Source organism: Marmota monax, unplaced genomic scaffold (assembly GCF_021218885.2).
Source record: "Marmota monax isolate L192 unplaced genomic scaffold, Marmota_monax_Labrador192_F-V1.1 WCK01_AAM20220418_F8-fsc00029, whole genome shotgun sequence".
NCBI classification, from domain to species: Eukaryota; Metazoa; Chordata; class Mammalia; order Rodentia; family Sciuridae; genus Marmota; species Marmota monax.
This window is the reverse complement of record NW_026693024.1, coordinates 17,476,348-17,489,526: the sequence shown is the minus strand read 5'-3', so window position 1 is coordinate 17,489,526 and position 13,179 is coordinate 17,476,348.

Genomic DNA, 13,179 nt, shown 5'->3' with positions numbered 1-13,179 from the left:
GTAAAGCAAGGTGAATATTAGTACAAATGTTTTGCAAAAAATGTAGATCAATTTTTTTTTTTTTTAGGCCATGGTGCTTTTATTTAAAGAGGGGATATAAATGTACAAACTTGTAATATTTCTGAAAGGGGCCATGAGAAACAGGCATTTTTACGGATCTATACTTTTCAGCATCATTCTTTCCTTTTGCATTGTGAATTACATAAATTCAGAAAATGAATCTCCTACCTGTCCTGTGTTGTGAGTATCGTACACACAGACAGGGACACCTCTGTGGGCTTGCCTGCTTGTCCAAACTCCAGGTATACCTCTGAAAACAGACACCCCATGGCCACACCTCAGAGTGGTGTGCTTGGCCCAAGGAGAGGTGGACACGAGAGAGATCCCTGGGGACTCTGGAAGCGGTGTGCAGTCCATCTGGGAGTTTCTGGGTGTCTGCCACCTAGACCATAGTCAAGAACAGGACTGCGGATATGCTTGATGGGTCCAGTCAGCCAGGGTCCATGTCCCAGAGTTCCCTTCTCCCTGTGTTCCTCGTGAGAATTTGTCAGTGGAAAGGAACCAGGCCACTTTTTTCTAAGTCACACACATGGCAGCCAGTGTGCTAGCTCACCGCCCGGTCAGGACGCAGCGGCCAGCCACTGCTCTGTCTCCAGCTTCTTCGGCCTGGGCCAGATATATGTGTTTAGCCCTGAGACAAACAGCCTTGGTTTCGGCAGGGTGCCCACCCAGAAGTACCCCTTTATCAAAGGTCCCCAGACAGAGTCTGCTGACGTGAGTTTCAGTTGTCCTCACAAGGGTGTTGGCTCTTACCAGTGACCAGCGCTGGCTCTTGCCACATCCACATCCACCCATCTGCTCGCTCCCTGGACTTCAAGGCACCACACAGGGAGACCACAGCCACAGAGAGACTCCTTCATCACTCCCACAGCTATGAAATGTCGGGTCCCTGCGGCAGCTCTCAAACAATCAGTCAATCAATGGTCTACCTATCTGTGAGCGTATACGGGTATAAACACAGTATGTCAATACCTCCCTGTTCCGACTGTCTCTGTGATTCCCCTTAAACACCCCTTTATCAAAGGTCCCCAAACTCCCCTCTAGTTATCCTAATTTCAGGGGCCATTGTTTCGTCTTTGGAATCTCTGTCGAAGAGTCAGATCCAAACACACTCCGTTCTGTTCAGAATCCTCACTGTCTTCCAATGTCTAAGTGTGTCTGGTCTCTTTCTCCTTAGAAGGGGCTTGGCCCTAGGGGCTCTTCAGCTCCACCCCACACAGGCGTCCTTCACAGAGGTCCTCGAGGTTTCTAGAAAACACTGTAGATGCTCCCCTGCTCCAGCAGGGCTGAGGCTAAACTCTGGCTGCCCTGTAGGTTAATCTACGTGGAGTGCTCGCTGGCAGTGTGGAACTGGTCCTGAGGAAGCATTCTTCCTCTTCCGACCAGAGAGACACTATGACTGTGATAACGCAGCTCCATATGGGATCTTATGTTACTGTGTTAGGCACCAATGCAACTCCCATGCTCCCGGTTTGCGGAGATTCTGCACCTCCTACACTTTAGGGAATATTCACTAAAAAACATAAATCGAACTCACCTTATCAAAGAAATACTAAGAAACAAATGCCGACTTCGTTCTTATCTAAGAACTTTCTTTTCATCTAAAAGCACACTTTGGGCTTTATATAAGTGAATTGTGTTTTATGATATTTGAAACTTCTGTATCAAGGTCACGCTCATGTGTTAAATACCAACTTGTGTCTGATCGTGAATTATTGACAACAGTCACTTAAAAACTTAATTCGCTTCTCACTGGGCTTACAAATGACCTACTTCACGGGCTTACAAACAACCTATTTCAGGCTCATTGTGCATGATTTTGTTTACAAAACTGTGTTTTTTTCTTTTGTGAGTAATTACCTATTTGTAGTATTAAAATATCTCTTATAAAATGTATTTGTATTTATTTTTAGAACACTTTATTATGAAATACTTTTAAACATTTATAAATCAAGAGAAATAAACCCCCAAGTAACAGGCACTTACATTATTGAGCCTGGGCCACTCTTTTGCATCATTTATTGCAATTTGCAGCATAAAGCAAATCGAAGACGTCATTATTTGCTTTTAATCTTCCTCCAAATGACATTTAATTATACCACGAAAATACTATATCACACCTCAAAAAGTTAAGTACTTTCTTAATCATCATCTAATCCTCAGCCGTATTTAATTTCTCTGTTTGACCCCCAGATACCTGCTTCTCATCAGTCCAACACTCTACACAATACATTTGATTAAGTTTTGTATTAAAAACTCCTGCAGGAAAATTTATTATCACTCCTCTCTCTTTCCTTCAAATATATGAAGGTATTTGACTTTTTACAACAACGATTCCATAGATGGCGGAGGCAATAAATATACTTATATAGCTATAGCTTTTTAAGGTCAATAGGGGCTTGAACTCTGGCTCCATCTGAGAAGCCATTCACACAACCAGGGAGTTTCTGGGGAGCCTCACATGCTGCCTTGCAGACTATTTTTGGACACGCGCCTGCCGGCTGCCTCTACTAAGCCTGGCTCCCTCCACACCAACATGAGATGCCCTTGTGCAGAAGGGAACAGTCGTATTTCCTGCACTCATCTTGGACTTTTGGCGAGAGCTTTCGCAACACTTTCTAGAATTACAAAGCTGTACCTGCAGCACTACCTGGAAAGCAGCCCCAGCGAGCAAGGGAACCCACCATCCGTCAGCAGGCGCCTCGTGTGGAAGCCTGAACTCCTCCTGGTGCACCAAAGGCACCTTCCCTGGAGAAAGATTTGGCAAGTTACGTTTTCCTTTCATCTCCGAGACCACGTAGGAGACAATGCAGCCCATGCAGGCAAAGATGTGCAGAGTGTATAACAAGGTCCGGGGGGTGAGGAATCCTAGTTCAAAGGAGCAGGGTGAAGGAAAGGGGTCTTCTCTCTGCCAAGAAAAAGGAAACAGTGTTTAAGCTTCAGCCGCCTTTGACTCAGTCCTCACTGAGCTGGGCATGAGCAGACCGAACACGCTCAGTGAGGCTGGAGGAGGCAGGAGTAGGGGCAGGGAGAGTTCCTCTTGGGTTTTCTGATGCTCCACTTGGCTTACAGAGACTTGTTTGGCTCTTGGTTTTTGAGGCTGAAGCCCAGGAACACAGTGGGACATCTGGTGAGGGCCTGGGTGCTGTATCCTCATACAGCAGAGCAAACAGGTGAACTCCGCCGCTCTTCCTCTTCTTACAAAGCCACCACTGCCATCATGAGGATCCCACCCTCATGACCTCACAGGATCCTAATGACTCCCCCAAACCTCCACCTCCAAAACCAGAAGCTTGTGGATAGGAGGATTAAGTTTCAGCGCTTTAGGGAAAACTGTTCAAACCATGGTGGGGGGGGGTGAGTGGTGGAAACTCGCATCTCCAGGGGCGTGGAGCAAGGACACCCTGGAGGCTGGCCAATGGGAATTGCAGGGACAATCCGCTAGAGCCTTTCTCCACCAGCTGCATCAGAGAACAAACAGGTCCTAATGACCCACGGCATCCATCATATGCAATGAATGAACTTCCCGCCTGTAAGTTCATTCAGAGTGGAGCTTTGTGTCTGTCAACGTTGGGAGAAACAAGAACAGAGTCCCTCAAACCACCTTCTGTGATCTGTAATTCAGAGGGAGGAACACGGGTTGGAAAAGTCTTCAGAGCGTCAAGTAAGGAAGGGTGGACAGAGGGCCCGATGGGGAGGCTGAGGCAGAATGTCTCGAGCTGAGGTCAGTAAGGCTGCTTTGAGTCTCCAGGCCTGCGACCTCTAAGGAAAGGAGTTTTAATGAAATCCTTGTGGCGTCTGCAGGGGTTAACATCCTGGGTGCTGCTAAGGAGGGGGAGGATTGACTGGGACACCCTCATTCAAAGCACCTGCCTTAAGGCAGCACTTGGGGGGCTCTGCTTTTTGTTTTTCTCAGTATTGGGAATTGAACCTAGGCACCCTCTACCCCTGAACTACATCCACAGACCTTTTTATTGATTGATTGATTGATTGATTGAGACAGGGTCTCGTTAAGTTGCCCAGGTTGGCCTCAAACTTGTAATTCTCCTGCCTCATCCTCTCTAGTAGCTGGGGTTACAGGCATGGGTCACCGTGCCCAGCTGGTAGGGGACTTTTTTTGGATCACCTTCAGTGCCATGAGAACAGGGCAGTCTGGCTTATCTTCATTCATACTCAGTTTGTAATCAACCGATATTTCCCACTAAATCCACCCATTTTACCTCCATACTTAATCGCAAATGACTTACAGCTACGAGAACAAGCCTATCTCCTGGCTTTGTTACTAAGTGGCTAAGTGACCTGAGCTCTGTGATCTAATATCTCAAGTCCCCGTTTATTTGTCCTAAGCAAAGTGTTTGGATTCAGTGATATCTAAGATCCGCTCCAGCATAAAGACCCCAGCACTAGATGATGCACAAAGACTTCCAATGTTGGCAACCTTCACAAGAATGTGTGACAGGCTCTGAGTGGGGGAAAATTGAAAATATCACAAGAGGAGGTGCATACGCTTTCCTTCTGGGTACTTTGAAAAGAACAGAGACCTGACTATTCAATTAAATCATCCAGTGGACACTCCATGAGAAGGAACTACTTGCCAGTACCCATGACAGGAGCTGGGACACTCAGGTGGGCCGAGCAAGTTCTCTACCCTCTCCAACAGTAGAACAAGTACCTGGCTGGGCGCGGTGGTGCACACCTGTAATCCCAGCAGTTCAGGAGGCTGAGACTGGTGGATGGTGAATTCAAAGCCAGCCTCAGCAAAAGTGAGGCGCTAAGCAACTCAGTGAGACCCTGTCTCTAGATAAAGTACAAAATAGGGCTGGAGATGGGGCTCAGTGGTGGAGTGGCACTGAGTTCAATCGCCAGTACCCACCAAAAAAAGTACCTTCCCCAGAGCTTCTTCTTTGGGTGAGGATCTCATGCACTGGAATCTCTTCTCCTCCAGCTGTATTGAAGAGTAATAAAAATTTGAGGTGTACAATGTGATGATTGGATCAATGCATACATTATGTCATGGTAATCACAGTTGAGTTAATTAATACCTCCTTCACCACATATAGATATGTGTCTTTGGGAGGCTGGAGCAGGGCGGTGAGGACACTTACGTGCTATTCGCTTAGCAAATTCCAAGTAAACTGTGTGGCAATATTTTTAAACTTTTTTTTTTTATTTGTAGTTGGACACGATACCTTTTTAAATTTTATGTATTTTTATGTGGTGCTGAGGATCAAACCCAGGGCCTCCCACGTGCCAGGCGAGCGCTCTACCACTGAGCCACAACCCCAGCCCCTGCGTGGCTATATTAACTCCGTGGTCTACATCAGGTCCTCAGAACTTACAAGAGAATGTTTGTAGTCTTGGGCCAAAATCTCTCTACCTCCCCCACCCCCAGCCTCTGGTATCCACCATTCAACTCTCTGTTTCTAGAGCTCAACTTTTTTTAGATTCCACATATAATAGGGCATTTGTCGCTCTTTGTCTGGCTTGTTTCACTTAGCATAATGCCCTCCAGTTTCATCCATGGCACAGATGGCAGTGTTTCCTTCTTTGGGGCTGAATGGAAGCATTCCCTTGTGTGCGTAGATCACTCTTTACCCATTCTTCTGTCAACTGACACTCAGTTGTGCCCACACCTTAGCTCAGGGCTGCACAGGAGTGCAGATATTTCAACATACTGATTTCTTTTCCTTTGGATCTAAACCCCAAAGTGGGACTGCTGGGTCATACGGCACTGCTGTTTTTAATTTTTTGAGGAACTTCCATATTGTTTTCCATAATGGCTGTACAAGTAGTGATGGTGAGCTCATTTCATATATCTGTGGCCATTTGTCCTCTTTTGAGCCATGCCTATTTGGGTCCTCTGAGTTTTCTCAATAGGGTTATTTGTTTGTTTGTTTGTTTTTCCTGTTGAGCTGTTATCACATTCTAATTTCTCAAGGAGCTCACAGTCAAGTATGGCAAACAATTAGATCAATGGGTTACACTGCCCTGTGATCATGATAGATAACTTTTAGTTTAAACTTACTATGTGAAAGCACAATGTTAGCCATGTTTTACATGGCGATAGTACCAAGTACAAACACTTAAACATTTCTGGGGATGCCTGAGAGGGTGATTCTAGATGAGATCAAGATTTTATTTGGTAGATAAAGCAAAATGTCCTCCTCAGTGTAGGATCCAGGGTGGACCATCCAATCCATTGTGGATCTGAATAGAGTAAAAAGGCAGAGAAAGGTAGAATTTGCTCTTTCTACGTACTCAGACTCAACATCAGCCTTTCCCTGATCTCACACTGAGATTTATACCCTTCAGATTTGGATCCTAATCACATCAGCAGCTTCTCAGGCCTCTAGAAGCGTATGGAAGATCAGAAGTTTTGTTGTTGTTTGTTTGTTTGTTTCCACACTAGGAATGGATCCCAGGGCACTCTACTACTAAGTTGCATCCCCAGCCCTTTTTTATTTTATTTTATTTTATTTTTTTGAGATAGATGTGAGTCAAGTCGCCAGGCCAGTCTCAAACTCGAGCTCCTCCTGCCCCAGACCCCCAAGGAATTGGATTACAGGCAAGGTCACTGAACATTTTAAACCCTACAGGATTATAATGAGCCATTTCCTTATAATAAATCTTTTATTCTATTGGCTCTGTTCTCTAGAGAACCCCAACTAGGGAGTTATCTCATCTCATCTCACAATGACCCTATGAAGTAGTCTTGTTTTTAGTGACATTTTGTAGGTGAGGAAACTGAGACATAGAGAAGATCTAATTTGTCCAAGGTCATGCAGAAAGCAGGCACGTAGGCGAAAAATGGTTGCCCCTGAGGAATAAGAGGGAAGGAGAAGCCATGGACAAGGGCTGAAGGTGTTGCAGGTCCTCCCAGGACCTGATACCCGAGCCTCATGTGGGTTTCATGGCATGGGCTACCCATGAGCAGAGAATCAGACCAGAGGCTCTGAAGAAAGGGGACAAGGGCGTTGCTGTCCAAAGGGGCTTTGGAAAAGTGCAGATGAGGGCAGCACCAAAGACAGGCTTTTCCAGCCTGGACTTTCCCTGGGGCCATTTGTCCCTCCCTTCCTTCCATTTCTATGAGTTAAGGTGCTAGAACTTCTGGGGACAGGATATTTTATATATGACCCATAGGTGACAAGACAGGTCAAGAGAACCTTCATCCCCTGCCCCACGATTTCCAGACCAGTCCTCTATGTGTCATTGACCGTGCTCCTGCCACCCACACAGGGAAAGCATGCAGAGGACGTGCAGTGGCAGTCCAGCCTTGGTCCCCTCACACCTGTCCCAGAGCTCCTCCTTCCTCCTTTGGCCACTTCCTGTGGCTGAATTGACATGGTTCCCATCTGGAAGGGAAATACCAGATGGGATCCTAGGGGCAGGAGTCTGACTGAATGATCCCATGCTTGAAGGTCATGTGCAGATGCTGTCAGTATCTGTTTTTCTACCGGAGGAAAAAAGTTATCCTTTCTGAATGTGGCACAGCCACAAAGCAGGCATGGTGAACCTGGGGAAGCGGACTACCAGCTGTCACACACACAGGACCGAAAAAGCCCAAGTCCATCCCTAACTTCCCTCCCTCCTCCGTGACCCTCCCCCATCCTCCTCTGCCCTCTTCTCCTCCACTCTGCTGAACAGCCCCTTTCTCTAGTGCTGTCATCTCTCGGATCCAGCAGATTGGCCTTTTCTTTGGTCTGCCAACACTTTTGGCTCCTCTGTCTCTGCGTCTTCCCACTAAGCCCTTTTCTACTCCTCCACCCACACACATGCTGACTTTGAACCTGAATTCACTTAAAAGACAAGATATTGCAGCCAGCTTTCATATCCATGGGTTCTGCACCCATGGATCCAATCAACCGTGAATTGAAATATTCTTAATTGCTTCTGTATTAGATACATACCAATGTTTTCTTTTTCTTGCTATTGCTCCCTAAATAATATAGTATAACAATGACTCACATAGAATTTACGTTGTATTAGGTATTAAAAATAATCTAAAATGATTTATAGCATACAACAGGATGTGCGTAGGCTCCATACAAATACTACATAAGGGACTTGTGCATCCGTGGATTGTAGTATCTTCATGGGGTCCTGAAACCAATCCCCCAAGGGTCTAGGAGGGATGACTGCTCTCCCTGTCCTGTCTGGTTGACGATTATTGGGAAGTGAAACAAGAAGACTACACACTCAGAGGTTCAAGGTGGCTGTTTCCTCATGTGTACGTGGAAGATGAAGAAACTCATCTAGAGGGAGACGTCTAAATGGGACGGGGGAGATGGGATCAAAGACCACAGGGCTAAAGGAAACCAGACAGTGACCTAGATTTCCCACCTTCCGGACCCCGTCAGCAGCCCTTCCTGAGACCTATGCTCTTCCAACGTCGTCACCTGTCTCTGGCTCCAGAATGATGCCAGGCTAGGGCATTCGCTTTCCCTGACTGCAAACTACCTCAGCCTTCTCCAGCCGCAGTGTCCCTTCCAGTGTGAAGTCTCCCTCGGGGTGGGAATCACTGCTTCCCACCAACTGGCTCACACAGCAGTGAGCGTGTGCCCTGCTGGCTGCAGATGGCATGCACCTGCTCCTCCCTAGACTCCTTGAGCACCCTCACACTAGGAGATGGGTAGAGGGTGCTTCCCCACTCTCTGTCAGAGATCTCTGTGGAAGTTCATGTAGGCTGTGTCCCCTGCTCCTTAGGCACCGGTGGCTGAGTTCCCCAGTTTCCAACCTGCCAGCTTCCTGTCTGGATGAATTCCTCAGGTAAAGGCCTCTGGTTGGTTTGGGTCTCCTTCCCTCTTCTCACTTTGGATTGTTTTCAGCTAGTTCCAAAGCATTCCATGAGCCCACCATGTTCAAGAACGAAAGATTGTGCTATGACCAGGACAATCCCTCTGTCCTCTCAGGGGTGGGCTACAGCTAGTGCGACTGGTGGTGGGGGGGGGGGGTCTAGTCAATCTGTCCCTAACTGCCACTCCAGGCCTGGGCTGTTTCAGGATCAGCCCAGCTCAGACCCACTAAACCAGCCTGAGGGGAGACTCGGGGGATTCCTCTCTCAGCAGCAAAGGGTGGTCCGTCCTGCTACATCTCTGTGCTTACCAGGCTGGTTTCTGCGTCTGGGTGTTGTGACAGTTGCAGACCCTGTTCTGGTCAACTGCTGGTCCTGCTCAGAAGGCCAGGCAAGAGAGATCTACTGACCTCTGGTGTGGACGGAGATGCCCAAGGAATGTGTCCCGAGCCTTCTCCTCCTCACCCTGGTTCCTGCTCTGCTTCCCCTCCTTGTCCTCCTCACTTCCAGGCTGGACAGTCCATTCCCAAATGGTTTTCAGTGTCTGAATTATCCTGGGGCCAAGCTTCCCAGGATTCAGGGCGTGATGCAGTATCTCCCTGCTTCCTGCCTCGGGGCTCGGTCCCCGCAGGTTGCTCCCCATGAACTGCCTTCCACACCTGCTCCTGTGTGGGTGCTGTCCTCTCCGCGACAGCAGGGACAGCAGCAACAGTAAAGACTGCCAGTTGTTCAATTTCCATTATGGACCAGTCACCAAACCAGGTGTTTTATGGATATATTTTATTTAATCCTCATCACGATCCCACAAAACACAAATGGTCATATCCATTTTATACACTGGAGACCCAAGAATTGAATGTCCAAGGCAGATATAGCAGGGCAGCTTCAGAGGTGGGAAACAAACCACACTGGGTCTGACATCAAAGTCAGCTTTCCGTGACACCCTGTGAATCCAGTGGCATTGGTAAATACTACCTCCTTTGTCCGGAGGAAGCTGCTGTCAAAGGATCTGCCTTGTCTTCTACCTCTCACGGTGTTTTGCAGCTATTTTGGGGACAGTACATATCACACTAAACTGTTAACCACGATACTAACGTACTTTTATTTATATGGCTTATCACATTTTTTGGTGCCAGAAAATATAGATGAGCCGGGAAAATTCAGTATCACCCTCAGAAAAACCACTCACAGGCATGTCCCGATCATATAGGTCGCCCCCATTATTTTGAGGGGTTTTGTTTTGTTTTCAGTGCTGAGGATGGAACAGGGGCCTCACACGTACTAGCAAGTACTCTACCACTGAGCGATGGCCCTGCTAGTTTTATTCTGGACAACACATCTGAAGCAGTTCCAGTGTAGAAGAGAGATCTGTGGTTTTCAAAGACCTTCACACAAATGCCAAGGTCATCAGTTCCCAGGTATGTGACCTTGGAAAATTTATTTATCTTCTTTCCTCATTTTTTACTGATCATTATAATGAAAGATGGTAATAACAGTGTTTACCCTATAGGATTCTTGTGAGAATTAAATAATAGGATGGTAAGTAGTCAAGGTTTAATGAATATTCTCTACTGTTAACTATTTGAAAAATTAATATTATTGTGATAGATGGTTTGGAGCCCCACTCCCGGGGAGATTTATTCGTCTCTGCTCCAGTGATGGTTGGCTTGACCATGTGACTTGCCTTGTCCAATGAAAATTAAGAAGTGTCAGGTGCCATTTCTGAGCCAAACTTAAAGAGCCATTGTGATTTGCCACCTCTTCTTAACTTCTGCTACAAAACTAGCATTGTCCCAGCTAAGGGCTGTTTTGTCATCCTGAGACTCTGAATGAAAATGATGAGCAGAGCCACAGACCGGCTGTGATGGACAAATCCTGTAGGTGAGGCCCAGAGCTTTGCTTCTGTAAGCCACGGGGTTCCCCGACTGTTGGTTACCATGGGGTAGCTTATCCTATACTGACTGATAGAGTTGTTAAGCTAGATTTATAGAAAGCCTCTTACTTAAGTATCTGCGGCTCTGGGATTACTCTTTGATTCTTCGCAGACTTACAACACTGGTAAGTTTTTAGGTTTGCCTGGCAGCCTACTTCTGACTGAAATAGAAATCGAATGGCTCCAGGGTGCCTGGGATGCTTGTTATCAGTTGTCTGCCAGTTCTTTAGAACCTACCTCGATTCTAATTTCTAAAGTCAAGTCATTTAACCAGCTCTTCTTGATAAGGAAGCATATGCTTAAAGTGCAAAGCTCAGGGCTGTCCCAGTGATGAGCACACACAGCTGTGTTGGTTGGTTAGATGGGCTTTGGGGACTGTGGGTCTGTTGAGAAGAGTGTCCGGGTCAGTTTGTGCTGGGAGGGAAGCCCTATCATAGCTTACCCAGTCGCTGCTGTTATTAAAAGATCTGACCAGAACAATTGTAGAGGGAGACAAGTTTGTTTGAAGGCTCACAGTTTCAGAGGTTCATAGACACTGGCTCCATTCCTTAGGGTTCGAGGGGAGGGAGAACATCATGAGGAAGAATGTGGCGGAGAAAAGCAGCTCACATGATGATCAGGAGGCAGAAAGAGACTCCACTCTCAAGGTACAAAATATATACCCCAAAGGCACATCCTAGGGTCCCACCTCCCCCAGCCACACCCTGCCCACCTTCAGTTACCACTCGGTTAACCCCATCAGGGGGTGAAATCACTGACTGGGTTAAGACTCTCATAACCCAATCATTTCTCTTCTAAATCTTCCAGCATTGTCTCATACCTGAGCTTTAGGGGGACACCTCACATCCAAACCATAAGAGTCACTCTTCAGGTGAGGCCAACTCTGCAGTGGGACTTTAGCCCTACACATACGCCTCCATCTCAAAGAGCTGCTTGTTGTGCCCTGCCCACAGGATGGGCCACTGTCTGTCCATCTCCTAGAACCTTTCTTTGCTAGAGAAAAACCTTGCGTCCTTTTATCAGCCACTTTTGCTGGTTAATTCGATTAAATAAACAGGGATGGTTGGGGGAGGGGAGGACCAAGCATGGGTGAATTCAAAAGCTCCAGATTCTCATAAGAGGTCTGTCCAGTTAGAATTCCTGTTCCACTTAAGATCTACGACTCTCTCTTGGATGGATGACCACTTGAATTCCTGCTTGCAAATGTCTGAGGTTGGGGTTCCCTCCAGTCTTCTGGGACCTTCTTTCAAGAGAAGTGCCCTGGGGTGACCCTAGTCTCCTTAGCAAACTGGCCTAAAAAGCCAGCTGTAGAGGGACAGGAGGTACATTTGTGGCTCCAGGGGGTGATCTGCTCTTCTGAGGGTCTCCTGGGATGTTGATGGAGGTTGCCCTCCTGGGGGTCGTTTTCAAGGCTGCTCTTTGTCTCCCACTTGACATGCCTTGGGCATGTCACTTAAAGAAGGTGGAAGTGTCACATCCTCTGCCAGTGATCTAAGCTCACGGAGCGAGTCCTGGATCAGCCATGACAATAGCGATAGAGATGATGATGACGCTGTCAACCACAAGGACGATGACACCAGGTGATGTTTACTTAATCCTTGCTGTCTGCCAGATGCTGGTCTGTGTTGTTGACACAGCCAGGCAAGAGCCTTGGTGATCACTGTTTCAGAGATGAGGAAGTGGAGGCAGAGGTGGGATCCTTGTCTTGAACAAGAGCTGAGTCTGAACCTGGGAGTGTGACCCAGAGCCGGGTCTCTGCGTCCTGCATTCCTCTACCTTTCATTACTCCTGTTTGTCATGTTTGCATCCGGTTCTAAATATCCTCCTTCCTAGAGGAACTTACAGGATGGTGAGCAATGACAGCACTGTTTGGTGGAATTCATCAACATTCTCCCTGGTGACAAAACACAACAACTATTATTCATCTATTCCTCGAGCGTCTTCTACTCTTCTCAGTCTCTTTTGTGTGTGTGTTTTACTTAGTTGTATTTTATCTTGTTTCATTTCATTTTTGTTACTGCGACCAAAAGAACCGACAAGAACAATGTAGAGGAGGAGAAACTTATTAGGGGTTCATGGTATCAGAGGTCTTAGTCCATAGATGGCTGAGTCCATGGCTCTGGGCCCACGGTGAGGTAGGACATCATGAGGGACGACGAGCTCAGGACAGGGCCACCAGGAAACAGAGAGCTCCACTCACCAGGGACAAAATGTAAACCCTAAAGGCACATCCCCAGTGACTCACCTCCTCCAGCCACACCCTATCTGCCTACCATCACACCCAGTTAATCCATTCAAGTGGATTTATACGCTGACTAGGTTAAAGCTCTCAGGATCCAATCATTTCACCTCTGAACTTTCTTGTCTGGTTTCACACATGAGCTCTGGGGGGACT